Source organism: Saimiri boliviensis, chromosome 18, assembly GCF_048565385.1.
Source record: "Saimiri boliviensis isolate mSaiBol1 chromosome 18, mSaiBol1.pri, whole genome shotgun sequence".
NCBI classification, from domain to species: Eukaryota; Metazoa; Chordata; class Mammalia; order Primates; family Cebidae; genus Saimiri; species Saimiri boliviensis.
Window position 1 is genome coordinate 20,470,970 of NC_133466.1, and position 20,465 is coordinate 20,491,434.

General features: G+C 35.1%; 1 pseudogene; it reads left to right on the forward strand.

The window, feature by feature from the left end:
- Positions 1–18,159: 18,159 nt before the first annotated feature.
- Positions 18,160–19,524, forward strand: LOC101028532 (tubulin alpha-1B chain pseudogene; annotated as a pseudogene).
- The last annotated feature ends 941 nt before the right edge of the window (positions 19,525–20,465 follow it).

A 20,465-nucleotide genomic window follows, 5' to 3' on the forward strand; every position in this document is an offset into this window, starting at 1 on the left:
AATATGAGAAAATTATGAACACAAGAAACTAGAAATACATATAAAATGATATATAGTATTTTGCATCAAAATTAAGAATGATCAAGGCATTACTATTTCAAGATATTTACAGTTGACTAATATACTTCATGCACCCTAGGTTTATTTGATCAAATTAATTGGGGTAAAATAATATAAATTAAATATTCCTCTTGCACTGAGCAAATATATAATTATAACAAATTTGTTATCTTAAGTCTATATATAACTGTATATTCAGAGTATTTTAAATAGAGAAAAACAAGATTAGTATGTTTACTTTTTAGAAAGGTCAGAAAACTCTGACATCTAAAATTATTATTCAAGATAATTAGATGTGCTTAGCCATCTGGGCAAGGGATAGTTTGTAAATGAGATGGGAGTGCTTCATGTATACATTGACAGAGAACATGATATAATTCAGGAAGGCATCAGTTGCTATAATTAAATGATACAATATATGCTGGAATCTATTTACTTGTAACCTTCTTGACATGATGTAAGGACATTAAGCTCCTGAATTATTTCCATGTTTTCAAGGAATCAAATGGAGGGTCAGTTAATATGGGCAGCATTAATACTGTTTCTTTTGCTGGTGAAGTTTGAAATAAGTGGAAATGACGAGTGAGTAATACTTTCAATTATGCATTAAAGGTTCATCAGGATTTTGAATGGTAGACACCTGAAACCTGAGAATATAAGAAATAAGCCCCCCACCACCAACAACCCATAATCTGAGGAAATTTTCATAAACCTCCCTTGTTAAATGTGTAGCCAGTGTGGCTATACAGCCCTTGAAATGTGACTAGTCTAACTAGAGACACACTGTAAGTGTAAATTAAACACAAGAAAATGTAAAGTATCTCATTAATAATATTTTATATTGATAGCACATGGGAATACAATACTTTGAGTATTATGAATTAAATCAAATTTCTAAAATTAATTTCACTTAATTCTCTTTCAGTGTTTTCATGTGGTGACTAACAATTTTAAAATTACATATACAACTTTCACTACGCTTCTGTTGTACAGAAGTCTTCTAGACCCTCTAGACAGAATTTGCTGAAAGTAAGTAAATTGATATTCAAAATCACCTTAGTGCCTACGTCAGAGGAAGATGAGACATTGGTAGAAATTCCCTGAAGAATAGAATTGGTTGAATTTACAGAAGGTAGTCAATAAGCTTAAGTGAAGAGTGTTTTGAGATTTCCTTTTTCTCCCTTCATCAAGCTAATGGATACACTTTTTTTTTTTTTTTTTTTTTTAGAAAAAGTTTAGGAATGCTTTCATCAAGGGGAGTTACAAAGACAGTCAAGTCCATTATCAAAGGGAAGCATAATGAAGATGTTATTGGTGAAGGTAGAGGTTTTCCTCCCAGCCATGAGAATATACATGAGCCAATGGACAAAGAAACTAAAGCATAAATCCCCTTGCATAAAACAAAAATAGAGCCGGGCGCGGTGGCTCACGCCTGTAATCCCAGCACTTTGGGAGGCTGAGGCAGGTGGATCACGAGGTCAAGAGATCGAGACCATCCTGGTCAACATGGTGAAACCCCGTCTCTACTAAAAATACAAAAAAATAGCTGGGCGTGGTGGCGCGTGCCTGTAATCCCAGCTACTCAGGAGGCTGAGGCAGGAGAATTGCCTGAACCCAGGAGGCGGAGGTTGCGATGAGCCGAGATCGCGCCATTGCACTCCAGCCTGGGTAACAAGAGCGAAACTCCGTCTCAAAAAAAAAAAAAAAAAAAAAAAAAAAAAAAAAAAAAAGATTCTGGGTGGAGCACATCATACTTGGCACAGCCATAATTTGTGAGCATTCTGTGAGCCAGAGGATGGTTAAAGTTGTTTTAATGAAATAGTTTCCTAGAATCTATGTTGACTCTTTTTGAAATTGAATTATACTTAAATTAAGAACAGATTTTAGGCTTAAGGTCAAATCCATAAGGGGTTTAAAAGAAATTTATGAATATGTCATAGCAAGCCACCTCATAAAAACCCACAGGCCGGAAAAAAAAAAAAAAAAAAAAAGATCCTCTAAGTATCTTATGAATGTATCTTGCAGGTTCACTTTGTTAAACAATAAGTCTCAGAATCCTAACAGTCATTGTTGCAGGGAATCCATACTATCTTGAAGGTATGTGTGGGTTTTCATATTAGCACGTTTTGGAGAAGGGGAGGGGGGATTACATCTCTCCTCTCTTGATTTTTCCTAGGGTCCACTCTAGCACTGGCGAAGGGGCACCCTCAAAATGTGTTTACTCAAGTTATGCACCTGCTCATTTGAGGCACTTTTCACTTGCCAGTCAAGTGTTTCTAGAGAAAGGTCAGTTAAACACCACAATTTTGCCTCTCAGTGCATGCTTGAGCCCAAGTACTCAGCTCCTAAGGTCTTATTGGAAAGGTGCTGATCACTAGATTCCAGAATGTTCTACCTATTGGGAGACTGCCTTTCTCTGGCTCTGGCTGTTATCAATTATTATTTAGATAATCAGTTTAACAACTGCCTGATCATCACGTCAGTGTCGCCTGACATTTATGGTGGTGGAGGTGGGATAGGGGGAGCTCTCCTGTCTGCTCACATCTCTGCCTAGCTTCCTACTCTAACAACATCACCTCTCAACATTTCTCATCTAAACTAGTTATATTAGGAACACTTTTACACTGTTGGTGGGAATGTAAATTAATTCAACCATTGTGGAAGACAGTGTGGCAATTTCTCAATGACCTAAAAATAGAAATCCCATTTGACCCAGCAATCCCATTACTGTGTATATATCCAAAGGATTATAAATCATTCTACTATAAGGACACATGCACACAAATGTTCATTGCAGCACTGTTCACGATAGCAAAGACCTAGAACCAACTCAAATGCCCAACGATGATAGACTGGATAGGGAAAATGTGGTACATATACAGCATGGAATATTACGCAGCCATCAAAAACGATGAGTTCACGTCCTTTGTAGGGACATGGATGAACCTGGAAACCATCATTCTCAGCAAACTGACACAAGAGCAGAAAATCAAACACTGAATGTTCTCACTCATAGGCGGGTGTTGAACAATGAGAACACATGGACACAGGGAGGGGAGCACTACACACTGGGGTCCGTTGGGGGGAAATGGAGGAGGGACAGGGGGTGGGGAGGTGGGAAGAGATAGCATGGGGAGGAATGACAGATACAGGTGAGGGGACGGAAGGCAGCAAACCACACTGCCATGTGTGTACCTATGCAACAATCTTGCATGTTCTTCACATGTACCCCAAAACCTAAAATGCAATAAAAAAAGAAGTCAAAAAAAAAACCTAGTTATATTAATAACTGTATGTCAAAGTTCTCTTTGCAAGTAATATTGTCTTTGTTCCTTCTGTCCACGCCGAAACAATGTCTTATCCTATTTCTGACCTTTAGGTATATCAATTTATCATTCCTTCTATTTAATAAAAGCAAAACCCATACACAAGCCTTCAAGATATTATGGATTCTTTACAACAATGGCTGTTAGTATTCTAAGACTTATTGTTCAACAAAGTGAACCTGCAAGATACATCCATAAGATTCTTAGAGGATCTTTTGTTTGTTTTCCCCAATCTGCAGGTTTTTATGAGGTGGCTTTCTCTGATGTATGCATAAATATTCCTTTAAACCTCCTATGGATTTGATCTTAAGCCTAAGACCTGTTCTTAATTTAAATATAATTTTCCCATTGGAGAGACTTGGAATGAGAAAGTGTTTTATTTTTCTAATACAACAAATCCTGGCTCCATAATTTTTAACTTTTTTTAGATGATCTTTCTCCTCTCAAATTTTTTTGCAGTCAGTCAAACATTAGGTATTATTTTTAATAATCTTCCTGAAAATCCTTTTAGCTAGATCACCACATTTATTTTGTACATTTCTGTTTTCTATTTATAGCTACTACCTACAAAGTGTTTCCTTTCCTCCACATTCCGCTTTCTTTTTTTCACTTTCTGTTAGGCCATTACTGATAGTTTTCTCAGGCCTTTTAGGCTTCTTCTAATACTAACCCCAAAGGTCTTTCAGCTTCTACCTATTTTCTTTTCTACAAAACCAATGCCTCTTGTGCTGCGTTTCTCCCAGCTGCTCGGCACTCCGTTACCAAAGCAGCACTGGAGTAATAAGTAATAAGCCTCCTAAAAACTTAGCCTATTTAAACAATAGAAAATACATATGCATTTCAGTCCATGGATTTGAATTTAGGTAGTGCAAAGAAGATAATTTGTCTGTTCCCTGAAATGTGAGTTGGGCAGCAGAGGATCATTTACAAAACCGTTCACCCACACATTGGCAAATTGGCATTGATTGGCAGCAGGGAGTTAAATCAGTGAGTTTTCTATAAATTCTTCTTACCAAGTTGGTGAAAATTCTTTCTTTCTTTTTTTTTTTTTTTTTTTTTGAGACGGAGTTTCGCTCTTGTTACCCAGGCTGGAGTGCAATGGCGCGATCTCAGCTCACTGCAACCTCCGCCTCCTGGGTTCAGGCAATTCTCCTGCCTCAGCCTCCTGAGTAGCTGGGATTACAGGCATGTGCCACCATGCCCAGCTAATTTTTTTTTTTTTATTTTTAGTAGAGACGGGGTTTCACCATGTTGACCAGGATGGTCTCGATCTCTCGACCTTATGATCCACCCGCTTCAGCCTCCCAAAGTGCTGGGATTACAGGCTTGAGCCACCGCGCCCGGCCGAAAATTCTTTCTTTACCTAAATTGGTGAGATTGTTGTTTGTTTGCTTCCTTAGTTTTCTGATTGACTGCTGACTTTCAGCAAATATCTTTCCTGTACCAGTTATTTTAGGAAAGTGGCGTCTAGTGGCTGCGGGCCCGTAGCCCTAAGTATGTTTGGCATATAATTCTGGACATGAAAACAGCCCCATGAGCACAAGTAAGTGTAATTATGGCCCAAAGATTCAAAGTGGCACTGCAGTCTATAAACTTATCACATACTTTAAAATTATACTCTCAGTTCACAGTAGACTCTACCTCCTGGGCTCAAGCAATCCTCCTGCCTCAGCCTCCCGACTAGCTGGGACTATAGACACCTGCCACAATACTCAGCTAATATTTTATGTTTTGTAGAGATGGGGTCTCTCTATGTTGCTCAGGCTGCTCTCAAAATCCTGGACTCCAAGCAATCCTCCCACCTTGGCCTCCCAAAGTGCTAGGATTATAGGCATAAGCCACTGAACCTGGCCAAAAAGTATTTTTTATTTATTACTTCATTATTTATTTTTTTGTATTCTTTAGTCCCTCTAGTTATTTACATGAAATTGTCCACTGCTCATACATTTTTGTATAATCCTTCAAAATATGTTATTTTAATTCTTCTATTTAAGGTAATTGTTTTATTAACCTGATTAGTAATTGAATCATCTTGAATACAAAAATCTTAATTTTATGAAACGTGTTTTGTATTTTAGACAAGCCTTTGTTTTTTTCTAATTTAAACTAGCACCATTTTGCTACCTATTTGCTATCTATATTATTATAAATTGATTCATTGTTATTATAAATTGATTCATCAAGTATTTCTTTCTTAAATGAGAACAACTCACAATTGCATTTGTCCTCTATTAAGTGCATTCAGATGGAGATTAGACTATTTTGTATCCAACTACACCCCATCAATATTCTCAAAAGAGGCTAAATTTATTCTAACTTAAATCAGAGAGTCTGGCACAAACAATATTTCTAATTTTCAAATATTTTACTGCCAACACCAATTGTCTCAATATGTTAGCTTTCTAAACATACACTGTGAAATATAACAAATGTAAGGCTGTTAGGTAGCAGTAATATAAATTATTCTTTATCCACAGAAGTGTGTAGTTACCATTCAGGCTACATTGTTATAAGTTGTGACTACATAATTACATAGTATTACTATTCCCTGAACAGAGTGATAGGAAGTACATGTTGTACTTAAGTATCTTGTCTCACATAAATTAATGATCTTATATTTTCTATTTTATGTATTTTTTTGCATTTTACCTCTGGGAATAGATTTTAGATAAATATTTTCTACGTACTTTTTTACCTTATATGGGAACAGTATAGTGATTGTAAGCTCATTAGGTGGCTGATAATACTGCATTTGTATGAAAGACATCAATTTTAAAAATATATAAATGCTTTAAAAATATTATAATTGTTTCCTTATTTAATTTAGACTTTCCTTTCTTTGTAGATTTTTCATATGTGTTAAAACTTCTTTTCAGCTGGGCACAGTGGCTCATGCCCATAATCCTAGCACTTTGGGATATAGAAGTGGGCAGATCACTAGGTCAAGAGATCAAGACCATTCTGGCCAACATAATGAAACCCCATCTCCACTAAAAATACAAAAATTAGCTTGGCATTTTGGCATGCTCCTGCTACTTAGGAGGCTGAGACAAGAGAATGGCTTGAACTTGGGAAGCGGAGGTTGCAGTGAGCCGAGACTGTGCCACGGCACTCCAGCCTGGATAACAGAGTGAGACTCTGTCTTGAAAAACGAAAGCAAAACAACAAAAACAAAACAAAACTTGTTTTCTACATCCTTTGATTTTTTTTTTTTTTTTTTTTGCTCTATTAAGTATCAGGAATAGTTTTTAAGTGTACACACAGTTCAAACTAATTCCGAAGTTATCACTTTTCTCCTATTTTAAACCATGTTAATAAAGGGTTTATTTATTTATTTATTGAGGCAAATACTTCCCATCTGTTTCTCTAGTACCTGTAATTGGCACTTGCTCTCAAATCAGCCTGCTGGGTAAAAGGCTCAAACTTGAAGAGGCTTATTTAAAATGCTCCCAGGAAATTCAGTTATTATAAGTAATCTACAGAATTCAAAAGGAATGTGTGACCGAATATAAATTAGACAATATCAGATTGCTGCAACATAGAATATGTTTGAAGAGAACACCAGTGGTTGACTGAACTTTTTTTTCTGTCTCATTTTTCCTGCCTAACAATTAGTTATTTGTTTCCTTTATAATTTTCCTCTGGTACACATGACACTTCGTGAACAAGAGTGAAAACAAATCACAAATAGGATTATAGTAAAATAATGAAAATTGCCCCTATTCTGTTTTTACTTGTCTCTGTAGTCTTTAATCAGGTTGATTTCAGACTGACTTCTTAAGTGAACTATGGGATGCTGTTCAATGCAATGTGTGGCTGTGAATATAAACAGCAAATGATACAAATGAACTGTCTTTCTTAATCTTTCTGACATGCTCAACTAGGAGGGTTATGAGGGAAAATAGAACTAATGCAATAAACATAACGAAATAAAAAGAAGGGAAAAGAAAACAGGAACAACAATAAATTCAAAAGGAATCAGACGTGCTCACAAAGTGCTTCCTGGCCATTTCACTACTAGTCATTAAAATGTCTGGGGAGCAGCAAAATATTGGGTGTTGGGATTCCTGCTTTGTGGCATCAGTATGAAACTTAATGCTAGAGAAACCAAGCTCAAACAATTTTCTTTATCTTGCAGCATACTTTCTAGATTTTTAAGAAAATCAGAATCCGATGTAGCTTACCAGTTGTATTGCTAGTACTGGAAGAAAATTAAATTCATTTGTTCATTGTAATATCTCTTTACTAACATCCTCTCCAGCCTGAATAAAAGTATTTCAGCATAACTACCATAAAAATATAAATTAACGAAAAAAACTATGTATTTATCAGTTGTTCAGACCACAATATTGTGGCGATTATTATGCTAAATGGTAACTAAAATACTATCGTGTTGCTATTGTCAGAACAGCAATTATTAGATCCATTACGTCATCATCACCATCAGATACTTGATCGATACATTGAGGGTAATCAGTTTTATCAACATGAATCTTAAAGTCATAATTAGTTAATTATTTTCCTGTTAAGGAAATAGTCAATATCTCTTTTTTATTTCCAGAATCTTACAACAGATATTTTAAAATATTTTTATAATAATCTATATGATAAAGTAAAATATTTGTGCCAACCATCTGAAAAGTTTATTAAATTCTATATTGTTTAATAATTTATATGAAAAATTGGTGCTTTTCTCATAAATAAGTATCACTACATCTACTATTCACAATATTTCACATCATATTTAAAGCTGTGGATGAAAACCTGACTCAAGTGTGCCAGAAAGCTGTTGACACTCTTACCTTCCTGCTTTGGTTTAGTTTTTGTTAAAACTTGCTACTCATACAAATAACTCCACAAATCAATGCAAATGATATATTCAAGCAGCACTGCTATGTCATGTTCTCACCCTGTTTATGTTCTTATATTTTAGCTCATGTTAACTATAATATTGGGAGCTGTTTTGAAATAAAGGCTTATTTCTTCTGAAGTCTGTGATTTTAGTATAGGAATACAAAGAATCAAAGTGAGTTATAACATCTACAAAACCCTCAGGCAGTATAGCACATTTTGAAGTCATCATGTTCAATATAATAATAAATGCATCAAATGTTTCTTATAAAAATCATTCAGTAACTGACTTCTTTGGCATTGCCAGTGAAGTATTTACTTTGATGGTTAGAATATGTTAATACTCTATTTCTTACATGAAAATCTTCCTACTGCAAATTGAGAGGCTCAAAAATAACCCCCCTTTCTATGTTTCCCATAAAATGTTAAAATTTTAAAATATTTTCTCAGGACTCCATGTTTGGGTTCCCTTCCACGAACACTCCCTTCGTGGAAGCCATCTTTCTCTCTCCTGGATTTCCCCTCTGGAGTCGCCTTCCACACTTCCCCGTGGAAACCTGTCTTCCCCTCCTAAACTTCATCTCTCTCTATTCCCTTCCACTCAGTGTGGAAACTCCTTTCCTCTCCTGGATTAGAGTTAGCTGTTTCTTTCTCTGTCCTTCTCCTGTTTCTCTCTCTCTTTAAATAAATCCTTTTCTAAAAAAACAAACAAACAAAATTCTCACCTGGTTTTAATTTGGGGAAAAAAGTAAAAGTGGAAATCTTATAAGAAATCATATGAAAATGGAGATTATTAGTATTTGTGCAAGCTCAATTGAAATCTAGTTGCAAAGGTAAAACTGTAAGGCTGTCAATTAAAAAAATAAATAAAATTATTTAATTTTACGTAAGAAATGTGGAGAACCCGCTTTAGAAGTTTAGATAAAAAAAGAACGAGGAGAGTGTAGTAGCTAAGAGTAGGTAACAGTTTGAGTGAGATCTTTTTAGCCATACTGGGACTTGTTAGCAATCTGATCTTACTCCTACTTAATCTTTTCTCTGATTAGAGGCCTTTGAGAAAAAGTAGACATTTATACAGTTCATCTCTGAGCTCTACTGTGTGCTATACTGTAAAACACATTTTTCATTCCCTTCAAATGCTACTGCTTGGACAACATATCAAAATATAACTTAAATATTTGATTAGCACTGTATTGGTTTTCTATTGCTGCTATGAAAATTGTCACAAATTTAGTAGCTTAAAACAAACAATACATAAAATCAGAAAAGCAATCCCAGGCTGTAGTAAGCCATGATCACAGCCTACATGAGAGAGTGAGACCCTGTCTCTGAAAAAATTAAAAAAAAAACAAAATGCAAGGTCAGGTGTGATCTGCTGAGTACAAGCCAGTAAGCCTTTATGCTGATTTAGTAAGCAAAATTAAACATATAATTCAAGTGGTAGTAAGAATAGTGCTCACTTTTGCAAAGATATATACCAAAACAATACATAATTGGAAGCAATGTTATTATATATTTTTATTATTATATCATTCACATAAACTATAAATTGTGAGTAAAATAATTACATAGGTTAAGTAGAAAAATTAATCTACTAATCATTCTCTTACAGTTCTGGGGGTCTGAAATCCAACAGGAATCTCACAGTGCTAAAATGAAGGTGTGAGCAGGGTCATGTTCCCACTGGAGACTCAATGAAAAATCTGTTTTCTTTTCTTTTTTGGGGGGTGGCACAGCTCCTACCTCTGGACTTTAGGGTCCTTTTTAGGCAGCAACAGCATGCCTAAACCTCTGCTCTGTCTTTGCATCTCCTTCTCTGATTTCCTGTTTCTCACATAAAGACTTTTGTGATTACATTGGTCCTATCCAGAGAGTCCAGAATATTCCCCGCATCTCAGGATCTTTATATTAATCACTCCTATAAATTCCCTTTTGCTGGAGGTTAGGTATTAAACATCTTTGCAGAAGTGAGCACTATTCTTAATACCATGTGAATTATATGTTTAATTTCATTTGCTAAATCAGTGAAAGGCATCAGTGGCTTGTACTCAACAGATCACACCTGACCTTGTTTTTTAAAAAAAAAAAAAATTTTAGAGACAGGGTCTCACTCTCTCACACAGGCTGTGATCATGGTTTACTACAGCCTGGAATTCCTAGGCTCAAGGAATTCTCCCAGTTTAGCCTCCCACAGCCTGCCTTTCCCCCCACCCCCTACATTTAAAAAAATGTCTATTTTGTAAGCTTTGCCTTTCGTCTAAATTTCTGTTTTCAAGCTGAAAGGTTTGGCAGAGTTAAGCTATTAATACATTAAGATATTCTTCAGGGTTAAAAAATGTGACAGAGAAATTAATGATTATTAATCAAGTTTATTTTAATCTAAAAAATGCTAGCTATGTTTAACCATTACAGTTATTTCAGAATAATCCCTTAGTTCTCTTTTTTTCTTCTCTCTGTTTCTCTCTCTGTCTTCTTAGAAAATTAGCTTTTACCAAATTTTGTAGATACAGAGACAATACATATAATTAGAACCAATGTTATTAAATATTTTTATGATTATATCCTTCATATAAACTATAAATTGTGAATAAAATAATTGCATTGGTAAAGTAGAGAAATTCATCTAAATAAAAAAAAACCCAAAGATTCACAATTATATTATGTCATTATGCCTTCCTAATTGTCAGAAGATGAGAATTGCTTTTGATCAGACTCCATCACTTGCATTTTCTGGCCCTTCCATGATTGTCTTTCTTCCAAGGCCCCCTTCCAACATCTCAGTAACTAAGACAGAAAGGACTATGAACAATCCTGAATCCAACAGAGTAGATCTCTGCATTTCATGCATGTTGCATTTAAGTAATTATAATTTGTCTACAGCAATTCCCTAAAACTAAAAGAGCCACTTCAATATTGCACATCCTTTAAAGAGCAGTACAAGTCCTATTTCCTTGATAAATTTTTCACACAGCTTCTAAACTGTATCAGTCTCTTCTTTCTTGGGTCTCCTTCAGAAACACGAGTTGTTTTTTCCTAGTTACGTACTCTCTCATATTGTATTATTACTACTATGACTCTCTCTCTAAGCTCTGTGAGGCCTGAGCTCTTAAAATTTGCTTTTTAAAATGTGCCTTCGCATCAGTTCAGAAACTTAAGTATATAGAAAACCAAAAAATCTCATTATATATGGTAAGGAAATTAATCTCATTGATTTATAATTATACATAATGCTATTTTCTTTCCAAATATTTTTCAATGATGTTGAATAATATGCTATCAAAAGCAAGCTTTCTGGAAGCAATTTAATTACCTGTAGTTGATTAATGCTTATTTTTAATAAACATATTATTCATATTCTGAATATAGAATATTTTAACACAATCATAATCCTATCAATATATTTAAAGATAATTCTTTAGTTTCTACTAAAATTGCCATTTTATAGGTTGATATTAATTTTTTAAAACTATTTTTCCATTAAACATAAAATAACATCTCTTTAGAAGAAAGTAATGAGAACCATCTACCCATTAGCATATAAAAATGTCAATCGCTATTTCCAAAAAGTTTTAAGTAAACAACTATTTTATATGTAGGTTTGGGAAACTCTCTTGTGATTTAGGTAAATTCTCCATCAGGTTTCTTTTATTGCTTTCTTTAGATGAATGCCAGATATGTGCAGACCTAATGCTAATGTATTACATTATTATTCATTTAAGATATTCCAAGTATTGTAGGTTTTCTTTTTAGCAAAATCTGTAGTTGATGCATTACCATTTATCACAGGTAGTAACCTATGTAATGGCTCAGTTTGAATAAAATCAAGTTAATTGTTGATCCTTAGAGGTTACTCAGTATCTCTAATATATTTTAAAAGATGACTTCAATTCAAGAAAAATGTCAACATAATCATTTAAACAATTCTGCAGAATATCTAAAGAATGCTTATCAGGCTTGAATTTTTCCAATAATGCAGTCAAAGCACTGCTCAAATCTGGTAGGAGAAACTGCAGTTACATTTCTTTAATTGTTCTGTGAAATTAGTTGCCAAGATAAGACTTTTCCCTTGTCACTTTCCTTCATATTCTGAAAAGATTGTGGCCAGAATATGTTCAAGCCTAAATCCAGTAAAATGTATTAAAACTATAATGCAGGCATCCCCAAACTACGGTCCGTGGGCCGCATGCGGCCCCCTGAGGCCATTTATCCGGCCCCGCCACACTTCAGGAAGGGGTACCTCTTTCATTGGTGGTCAGTGAGAGGAGCACAGTATGTGGCGGCCCTTCAACGGTCTGAGGGACAGTGACCTGGCCCCCTGTGTAAAAAGTTTGGGGACGCCTGCTATAATGCTTCCATTTTTGTGAATGTTGATCATTTTTGTTATTTGTGATCATTTATATATATATAAATTAATCAAAATATCTTAAGGTGAAAAAACTATTTGTGTAAAAACAATTTCTGTAACAAGGTGCTTACGTTTTTCAGATTTAAGTTTAATAGTGACTGATTTCTGATTCCATTCCTAGGAAACCACATTATTTTAATTCATGGCTTATACAGCTTTTCACCATGTTTGCAAGTACTGCTCTGAAATCGCCATAACCTCTAACCTAGAGGGCGGCAATACCTACGAGGACTTCTCCTGCCTCCACGTTTGCCTCTCTACATTCTATTCTCAACAAAGCACCCAATGTGATTCACTTAAAACACACAAGTCACTTCATGCCACCTCCTGTTACTCTGAAGATCCAGTTTTCCATCTTGTCAGGATGGAAATGAATAGTCACTAGAATACCATAAAATGACTATATTATGTGTTCCCAAATGCCACCTCACAACGATACTGGATTCATATTATACTCTCACCCTTTCTCTTTCTGCTCTAAGCTACTTTAGTTGTCTCACCCTTTCTCCACCATAATAGGTATGTTGCTAACTCGTGGCCTTTGTGCACGTGATTCTGGTAATCTTCTTCCTTAGATAATGTTTCATACTCACTTTATCCTTCAGGTATTTCTGCTATATGTCATCTATTAGTGAAATCTACCCTGGCCACCATGTGACATGCCTCCACCTGCCAACCATACCTTAGCAACATCTCCTCAATTTATTGCTTTAATTTTCATCATAACATTTATTGCCACTTGACACATTATCTGTTTATTTCCAGTCAATCACCAGTAGAATATTTAATGAACATAGAATAAATATTTGTTAAATGAATTAATAAATTAATACATAAAAGACAGGAGTTGACCAGAGACAAATAATCTAAAGCCCTCAGACTATATTTAGCCAACCACGTGTTTTCTATAAGTAAATACAATTTTATTGAAAACAGTCCTCCAAGTTTGTTTACATAATGTTTATGCCAACTTTTGCACAATAGCAGAGTTGAATAGCTGTGACAGCATGGGAAGTTGGCAGACACAAAAATATTAAGTCTCTCTTTAAAGAAAAGGTTTTCTCACCTTTAACCTTCATTAAATCTTCATATAAATGATTTTTAATTCTCCTACTCTTCTGTTTCAAATGGGAAAGAGTAGCTGTTGTTAGATCATTCAATGTTTTTGGCAAGTAATTGAAATAAGATTTTGGTAATTTGTGGAAACCAAGGTTTACCTTAGATGAGGGAATGTAGTTTTGGAATCACAATTTTCACATGAAAATTGGTGACTGAGTAATGAGAAGTTTCATATTTCTGTAACCATTCTCTGAGAAATGTTCCCTAACTGTATTTAATAAAACTGATACAAAAATACCACAGGTTAGCCATTTAATGAAAGGCATTAAAGAGATCATTTGAAAAATAAAAGGAAAGAAATTTGGATGCAAGCAATGACATTTTACTAAGACATGTTGCTTTATCTTTCATCTTTCTGAACTTACATGGACAAGGACATGTGATGTCTAGTTCCATTGAGCAATTAAATATTTAATGAGAAAGAGCACTAATTGGTAGATAATGCTCTCATTGATTGTTTCCTAACCAGTTAGTAATTGCATATAAAAGTCATATATTAGGGACTTAATTAACAACACAAATTACTCTGCCAAAAATGGCATATCATTACCACGGAATTTATGTTGAAGCTGTCTTCATTTTCTCCAGTGTTTTGAAATCTTAGTAGAAGAAAGAACACTAAATTTAAGCTATTTTCTTTTTTTACTGACTCCATTTGATTGTTTAATTGTTTAAGCCATGTATTCTTTAAGATCTGTGCATATATGTAGAATATCATTAGGGAATATGATTACTGCCCCAGTTTCTGGAAAATGAACTAATATGATAAATGTAGTAAGATGAAGTTCTTGGATGGAAGCAATCACATTGTAAATAATTTTATGTTTGGTGTTAGGAAATCTATGCTATTATTAACAAAAAAAATACAATAAAATAATTTTTATTTTAAAATTGATTGTTTTGAATTTTGTGATAATTCAAACGACTACCTTTGAACTTTATTTGTCTTAGTGTATTATTATAAGTTGCCCTAACTTGTATCTCCTCTGTAGACTAAGAAATATAACTTTTCCACCCATTCCAGAAGACTTCCTTTGTGACCCGACTACTAACTTCTCTTTATCTCAGTAGTTTACCACTATCCCGATACTCATAAGTATTCTGAGACTTAGAAATCCTTGAATTTCTTTACGTTTTGTAAAGCAAATGTTTATCCTGAGATAGCAGAATATAATCGCCATTTTTGCTGTGTCTAAATCTCCAACCTTTCCTTTTCCATTTCTATTTTTTTTTAAGAAGCTGTAATGTTTGCTTGGAAAGTTTTCACAAATCTGGATCAGGCTGATTATAAACTCATGGTACAGTTTAATATGTATCAGAAAAAAATATGATTAAAGTCTTTAGATGATTTATTTTAACAGGAGGCTCAGTGTATCTGCCTTCTGGCTTTTATTTTTATTTCTCTCCCAGCCATTTAATGCCTGATAATTGTTCATTCCGTCTTCCATTTGGTGTTAAAAAGTGGTTGTAATATACTTCTATCATTTTATTTTAAGTTTTCAGATGGAATAATTTTGCAAAGGAATGGTACCTTTCAGCTACTATTTGGTTATCCAATGATATAGTTCATACAGGAAAGGTGGAGAAATCACCTCAATCCTTTCTATCACTTAATCAGTTTTTAGAAAATGATTTGGATCACCGTATTTTTAGCAGTTGACCAATTATTAGTTTTCACATTTATGTGAACTCATGGATTTATGATAAGTTTTAATTCATTGTGCCTCTTATCCATATTGAAGTTCAATTTGTTCTATCTCTGATGAGAAAAATTTCAGAAGGTTGGCTGTTGAATTCTTCAGGCATGATCATAGTGGTCATTGACAGCTTCTTTGCTATCTGTTTTGTCAAGATGTTCTATACTCAATCTAGTACATTTTCTTCCAGAGGCGTGAATACATTGATTTCTCCACAAATCACGTTCTCTCTTAAATTGGACAGTACTACAATCTGAATTTATTATATTTTCTAGTTCTTTTCTAAGGGATTTAGGATTAATAAAGACAAAGTTACACAGATAAAAATGCTTGTGAGGCTATCCTGATATTTCCATCTTCATTTCCAATTCAAAATTATAAGATTTTTGCATGGCATCTTCTATATTACCTGTTTGTTGCAATTGTTATGCCTTGATAATTCTGGCTCTCAAAGTACAAGAGAAGATAGAATGAGAATATCCTGTAATTACTCATTTGCTTGATTTCTTATTGTACATACAACTGTCTCAGAATAACAATACTAATACTACCATCTCCAATTACAATTACTAACAAGAGTTTTGTTATTTTGTTTTACATTTTCTCTATTCTCCAATTTTTTATTATTTCTGTATTGAAGATTTATATCTTCTCTCCTTGGTCCTGATCAGTCCAACTAGAAGACTATACATTTTATTAATCTTGTCAAAGTATACATTTTGGTTAAATTGATTTTATTTATCTATTATTTTCAGGGTCAACTATTCTAAGTGTAATGGGTAGATCAGTGTGACTCTCTCATGCATTCCTGTCAACCTTGCCGACTTTATTTTATTTTTATTTTCTAGGCTTTCAGCAATTCATCAATCAAAGGTCAGTCAAAATTGCTCCTCAATGTCTTCCCATCTATTTTTAGGTGATTTTAAAATGAAGCATATTCTTTATTTTAAAAGATTTCACTCATTTATGACTACCAGTTAATTGCTCAGTGAACTTAAGTACGGCTTGAATGTTTTTCAACAGATTGCTTTAAATAGGTAAGTTTATTAAAATAGGTAGGTTCATTAAAAAAAGATTTAATTACATTATTGAACTGAAAAGATGTAATTAAATAATACTTTAGGACAGTGCCTAGTACATGGGAAGAGCTCAAGTAATATTAGCCAATATAATTCTCTTCTTTTTAAAACTAAAAATGCCCATGCATGTGATGCTATTCGTGAAATATTTGTCATGTGTATTGTTGCATTTTTTTTTTGAAATAAATAACTCAGATGAGATCATGATAAAATTTTCATTAATGTGACTTCCAAGCATGTTATATACTACAGTCAGTGAAAATAGTAGGTATGTGATACATTTTGCTTAGAAAACATTTCTAAATTAACAGAGTAAAATAGAGAACCATCTAAAATTATTGTTAATAGGAATCTGCCAGATTCGGATCGTTGACCTCATCTCAGACTGAGTTCACAAGCTGGCCGACCAGTGCACAGGTCTTCAGGGCTTCTTAGTTTTCCACAGCTTTGATGAGCAAACTGGTTCTGGGTTCAGCTCCCTGCTGATGGGACGTCTTTCTGTTGATTATAACAAGAAGTCCAATCTGCAGTTCCTAATTTACCCAGGAACCCCCCACCCTCCAGGTTTCCAGGGTTGTAGTTGAGCTCCGTGACTCCATCCTCATCACCCACATCACCCTGGAGCACTAAGATTGTTACTTCATAGCAGACAGTGGGGTTCCCCACTGTAACCCCAAGGGTTCCACGTAGAAGCTGAGAATTAGTTACATTAGAAAGAAATAATACCATAGTGATTATTGTTTAAAATGATAATTTCATGTTTTATTCTGAAGCAGGAGTTTTGAAAGCGCTTCCCAAGTTAGATCTCAAAATATTTTTCTTTTAAAAGTGACATCAAAAAAGTCCGATGTAATAAAAAAATCAAATAAGTCCAATGTTTGACCTTTTAAAATTGAGACAATGATAAGAAAGAAAAGGTTATTGAAAAATACAGAGTTGAAATAATCATTTATTAGAAAAATAAAACCCTGATGCAAAAATAGGTATTAACAAACTATAATGTATGATAGAGTGTAATGTTTGGAAATAAAGTTAATAATAAATTTAATGAAAAGATATGGAAATTTACATATTTTCATTGCATTTATGAAAGAGAAACATCTTTTCATTGTCATCTTTGTGCTACATTTAAACAGTATTTTACATTATGTGTCCACTACTACTGATACCCATAAATTAATTAGTTTAAGATGACATTTCAAAGCTTAATATCCAGGTTTTGTCACCATTATGTAAAGGTTAAAATGATATGTTAATGGCTTCTTTGAGCAATTGAAAGTTTAGCAATAAGTAATAGTTAAAGCCTCATGACAGTTGAGACCAGATTTCCTTGTGATTCCCTTCAAAACTACCAGAATGCTATATTATTTCCAACTTCAGTTTTATTTTCCATATGCATTTCACAACTTCAACATTTTGTGTTAATAATAATATTTTATAGCTAGACTTATTCAACTTTACATTAGTTTTACCTTGAACATTTTTATGTGCAAATTCTAAAGGGGATGTTTAACCATAAATATTACTGAGTACATTACTTACCTTGACTCTTAGCTTTTTGGGGTTGGTCATCAGACCCGATATCTGCTCCTGTCACCTTAGCCTCCTAACTCTTAGCCACTATGTGCAAGTGTATCTTCGTTCACATTGGCCAGCCTGGTGTCCAGACTGGCAGTGCCAGCTGCTAACTCTACTGCCAGGAACATGACATCCAGCCCCAAGGCCAGATGCCGAGTGAAAAGACAATTTGAGATGGAGATGACTCCTTTAACACCTTCTTCAGTGAGACAGGCACTGGAAAGTATGTGCCCAGGGCAGTGTTTGTAACCCTGAAACCTACAGTTATTAACACAGTTTATACTGATACCTACTAGCCCCCTCTTCCACCCTGAGAAGCTCATCACAGGCAATGAAGATGCTGCCAATAGCTAATGCCTGGGGGCACTACATCATCTGCAAGGAGATCATTGACCTCATCTTGGACTGAGTTAGCAAGCTGGCTGACCAGTGCACAGGTTTTCAGGGCTTCTTAGTTTTCCACAACTTTGATGAACAAACTGGTTCTGGGTTCAACACCCTGCTGATGGGACATCTCCCTGTTAATTATAACAAGAAGTCCAAACTGCAGTTCCCCATTTACTTAGAAACCCCCACCCTCCAGCTTTCCATAGCTGTAGTTGAGCTGTATGACTCCATCCTCACCACCCACACCACTCTGGAGCACTAACATTGTGCTTTCATAGTAGACAATGAGGCCATCTATGATATCTGCCATAGAAAGCTCAATATTGAGTACCTAAACTACACTAATCTTAACTATCTTATTAGCCAGATTGTGTCTTCTATCACTGTTTCCCTCAGATTTGATGGAGCCCTGAATATTGATCTGACAGAATTCCAGTCCAATCTAGTGTCATGTACGTACATCCACTTCCTTCTGGCTACATGTGCCTCTGTCATCTCTGCTGACAAAGCCTTCCATGAACAGTTTTCTATAGTAGAGATCACCCATGCTTGTTTTGAGCCAGCTAGCCAGAGTAAGAAGTGATCCACGCCATGGTAAATACATAACTTGCTGCCTGTTGTACCCTGGTGACATGGTTCCCAAAGGCATCAGTGCTGCCATTGCCACCATCAAAACCAAATGCAGCATCCAGTTTGTGGATTGCTTTCCCACTGGCTTCAAGGTTGGCATTAGTTACGAACTTCCCACTGTAGTGCCCAGCGGAGACATGTCCAAAGCACAGAGAGCGCTGTGTGCACACTGAGGGACGTCACAGCCATTGCTGGCATGTGGGCTCTCCTGGACCAAAAGTTTTACCTGATGGATGTCAAGTTCGTTTGTTCACTACTCCGTGGGTGAAGAGACGGAAATAAGAGAGTTTTCTGAGGCCCACGAAGACGTGGTTGTCCTTAAGAAGAATTATAAAGTGGTTAGTGTGGATTCTGTTGAATGAGAGGGTGAGAAAGAAGGTGAGGAATACTAGTTATCCATTTCCTTCAACCCTGCAGCATGTCGTACCCCCAGAATTTTGCTTCAACATTAGCTGACCGGCATTCAGGCTTTTCGGTTACATTGTTTTCACTCAGTGGTAATCATGTCTTTTCCACGTGTACCTGTAAGATTTTTTCATCATGTCTCAAAGTAAAGTCTTTAGAGTAAAAAAATGAATGGACCAAATAAATATAAATATTATCCAATTACACAGGATAAGTTTTAATTTTCTGCAAAGATTAATGTAATTCCTGTAGGAAATAAGAATTCATACCACTATTCACTGGATTTGGATATACTGTTATTTTATGTTTTGACAAACATAAAATATGAGAAAGATCAAAATAGAAGATGAATGTATATTAATAAGGACAGTATTTTATGAGTACACAGGATCTGTTATATATCCCTATCCATTATGTAACTCAATCTATCATCTATATCCGGGGTCTACAAACAACATCCTGTAGGCCAACTCTGGCTTGCTGCCTGTTTTCATAAATAAAGCTGTGCTGAAACTCAGCCATGTTCTTTTGTTATCCCTGACTGCTTACCTATTACAGTGGCAAAGTTGAGTAACTGTGACAACCCACAAGCCATTTAAAATACAAAGAGCTAGCTGGGAGTGGTGGCTCACCCCTGTGATTTCAACACTTTGGGAGGCCAAGGCTGGCAGATCATTTGAGGCCAGAAGTTTGAGACCAGACTCACCAACACGGTGAAATCACATCTCTACTAAGAAAGTACAAAAATTGGCAGGGTGTGTAATTACAGCCAGGCAAGCACCTATAATTACAGGTACTCAGGAGTCTGAGACTAGAGAATCACTTAAGCCTTGTAGGCAGAGGCTGCAGTGAGCCAAGATGGCAGCAATGCACTCCAGCCTGGGAGAAAGACTGAGACCCTATCTCAAATAAATGAATGAATAATAAA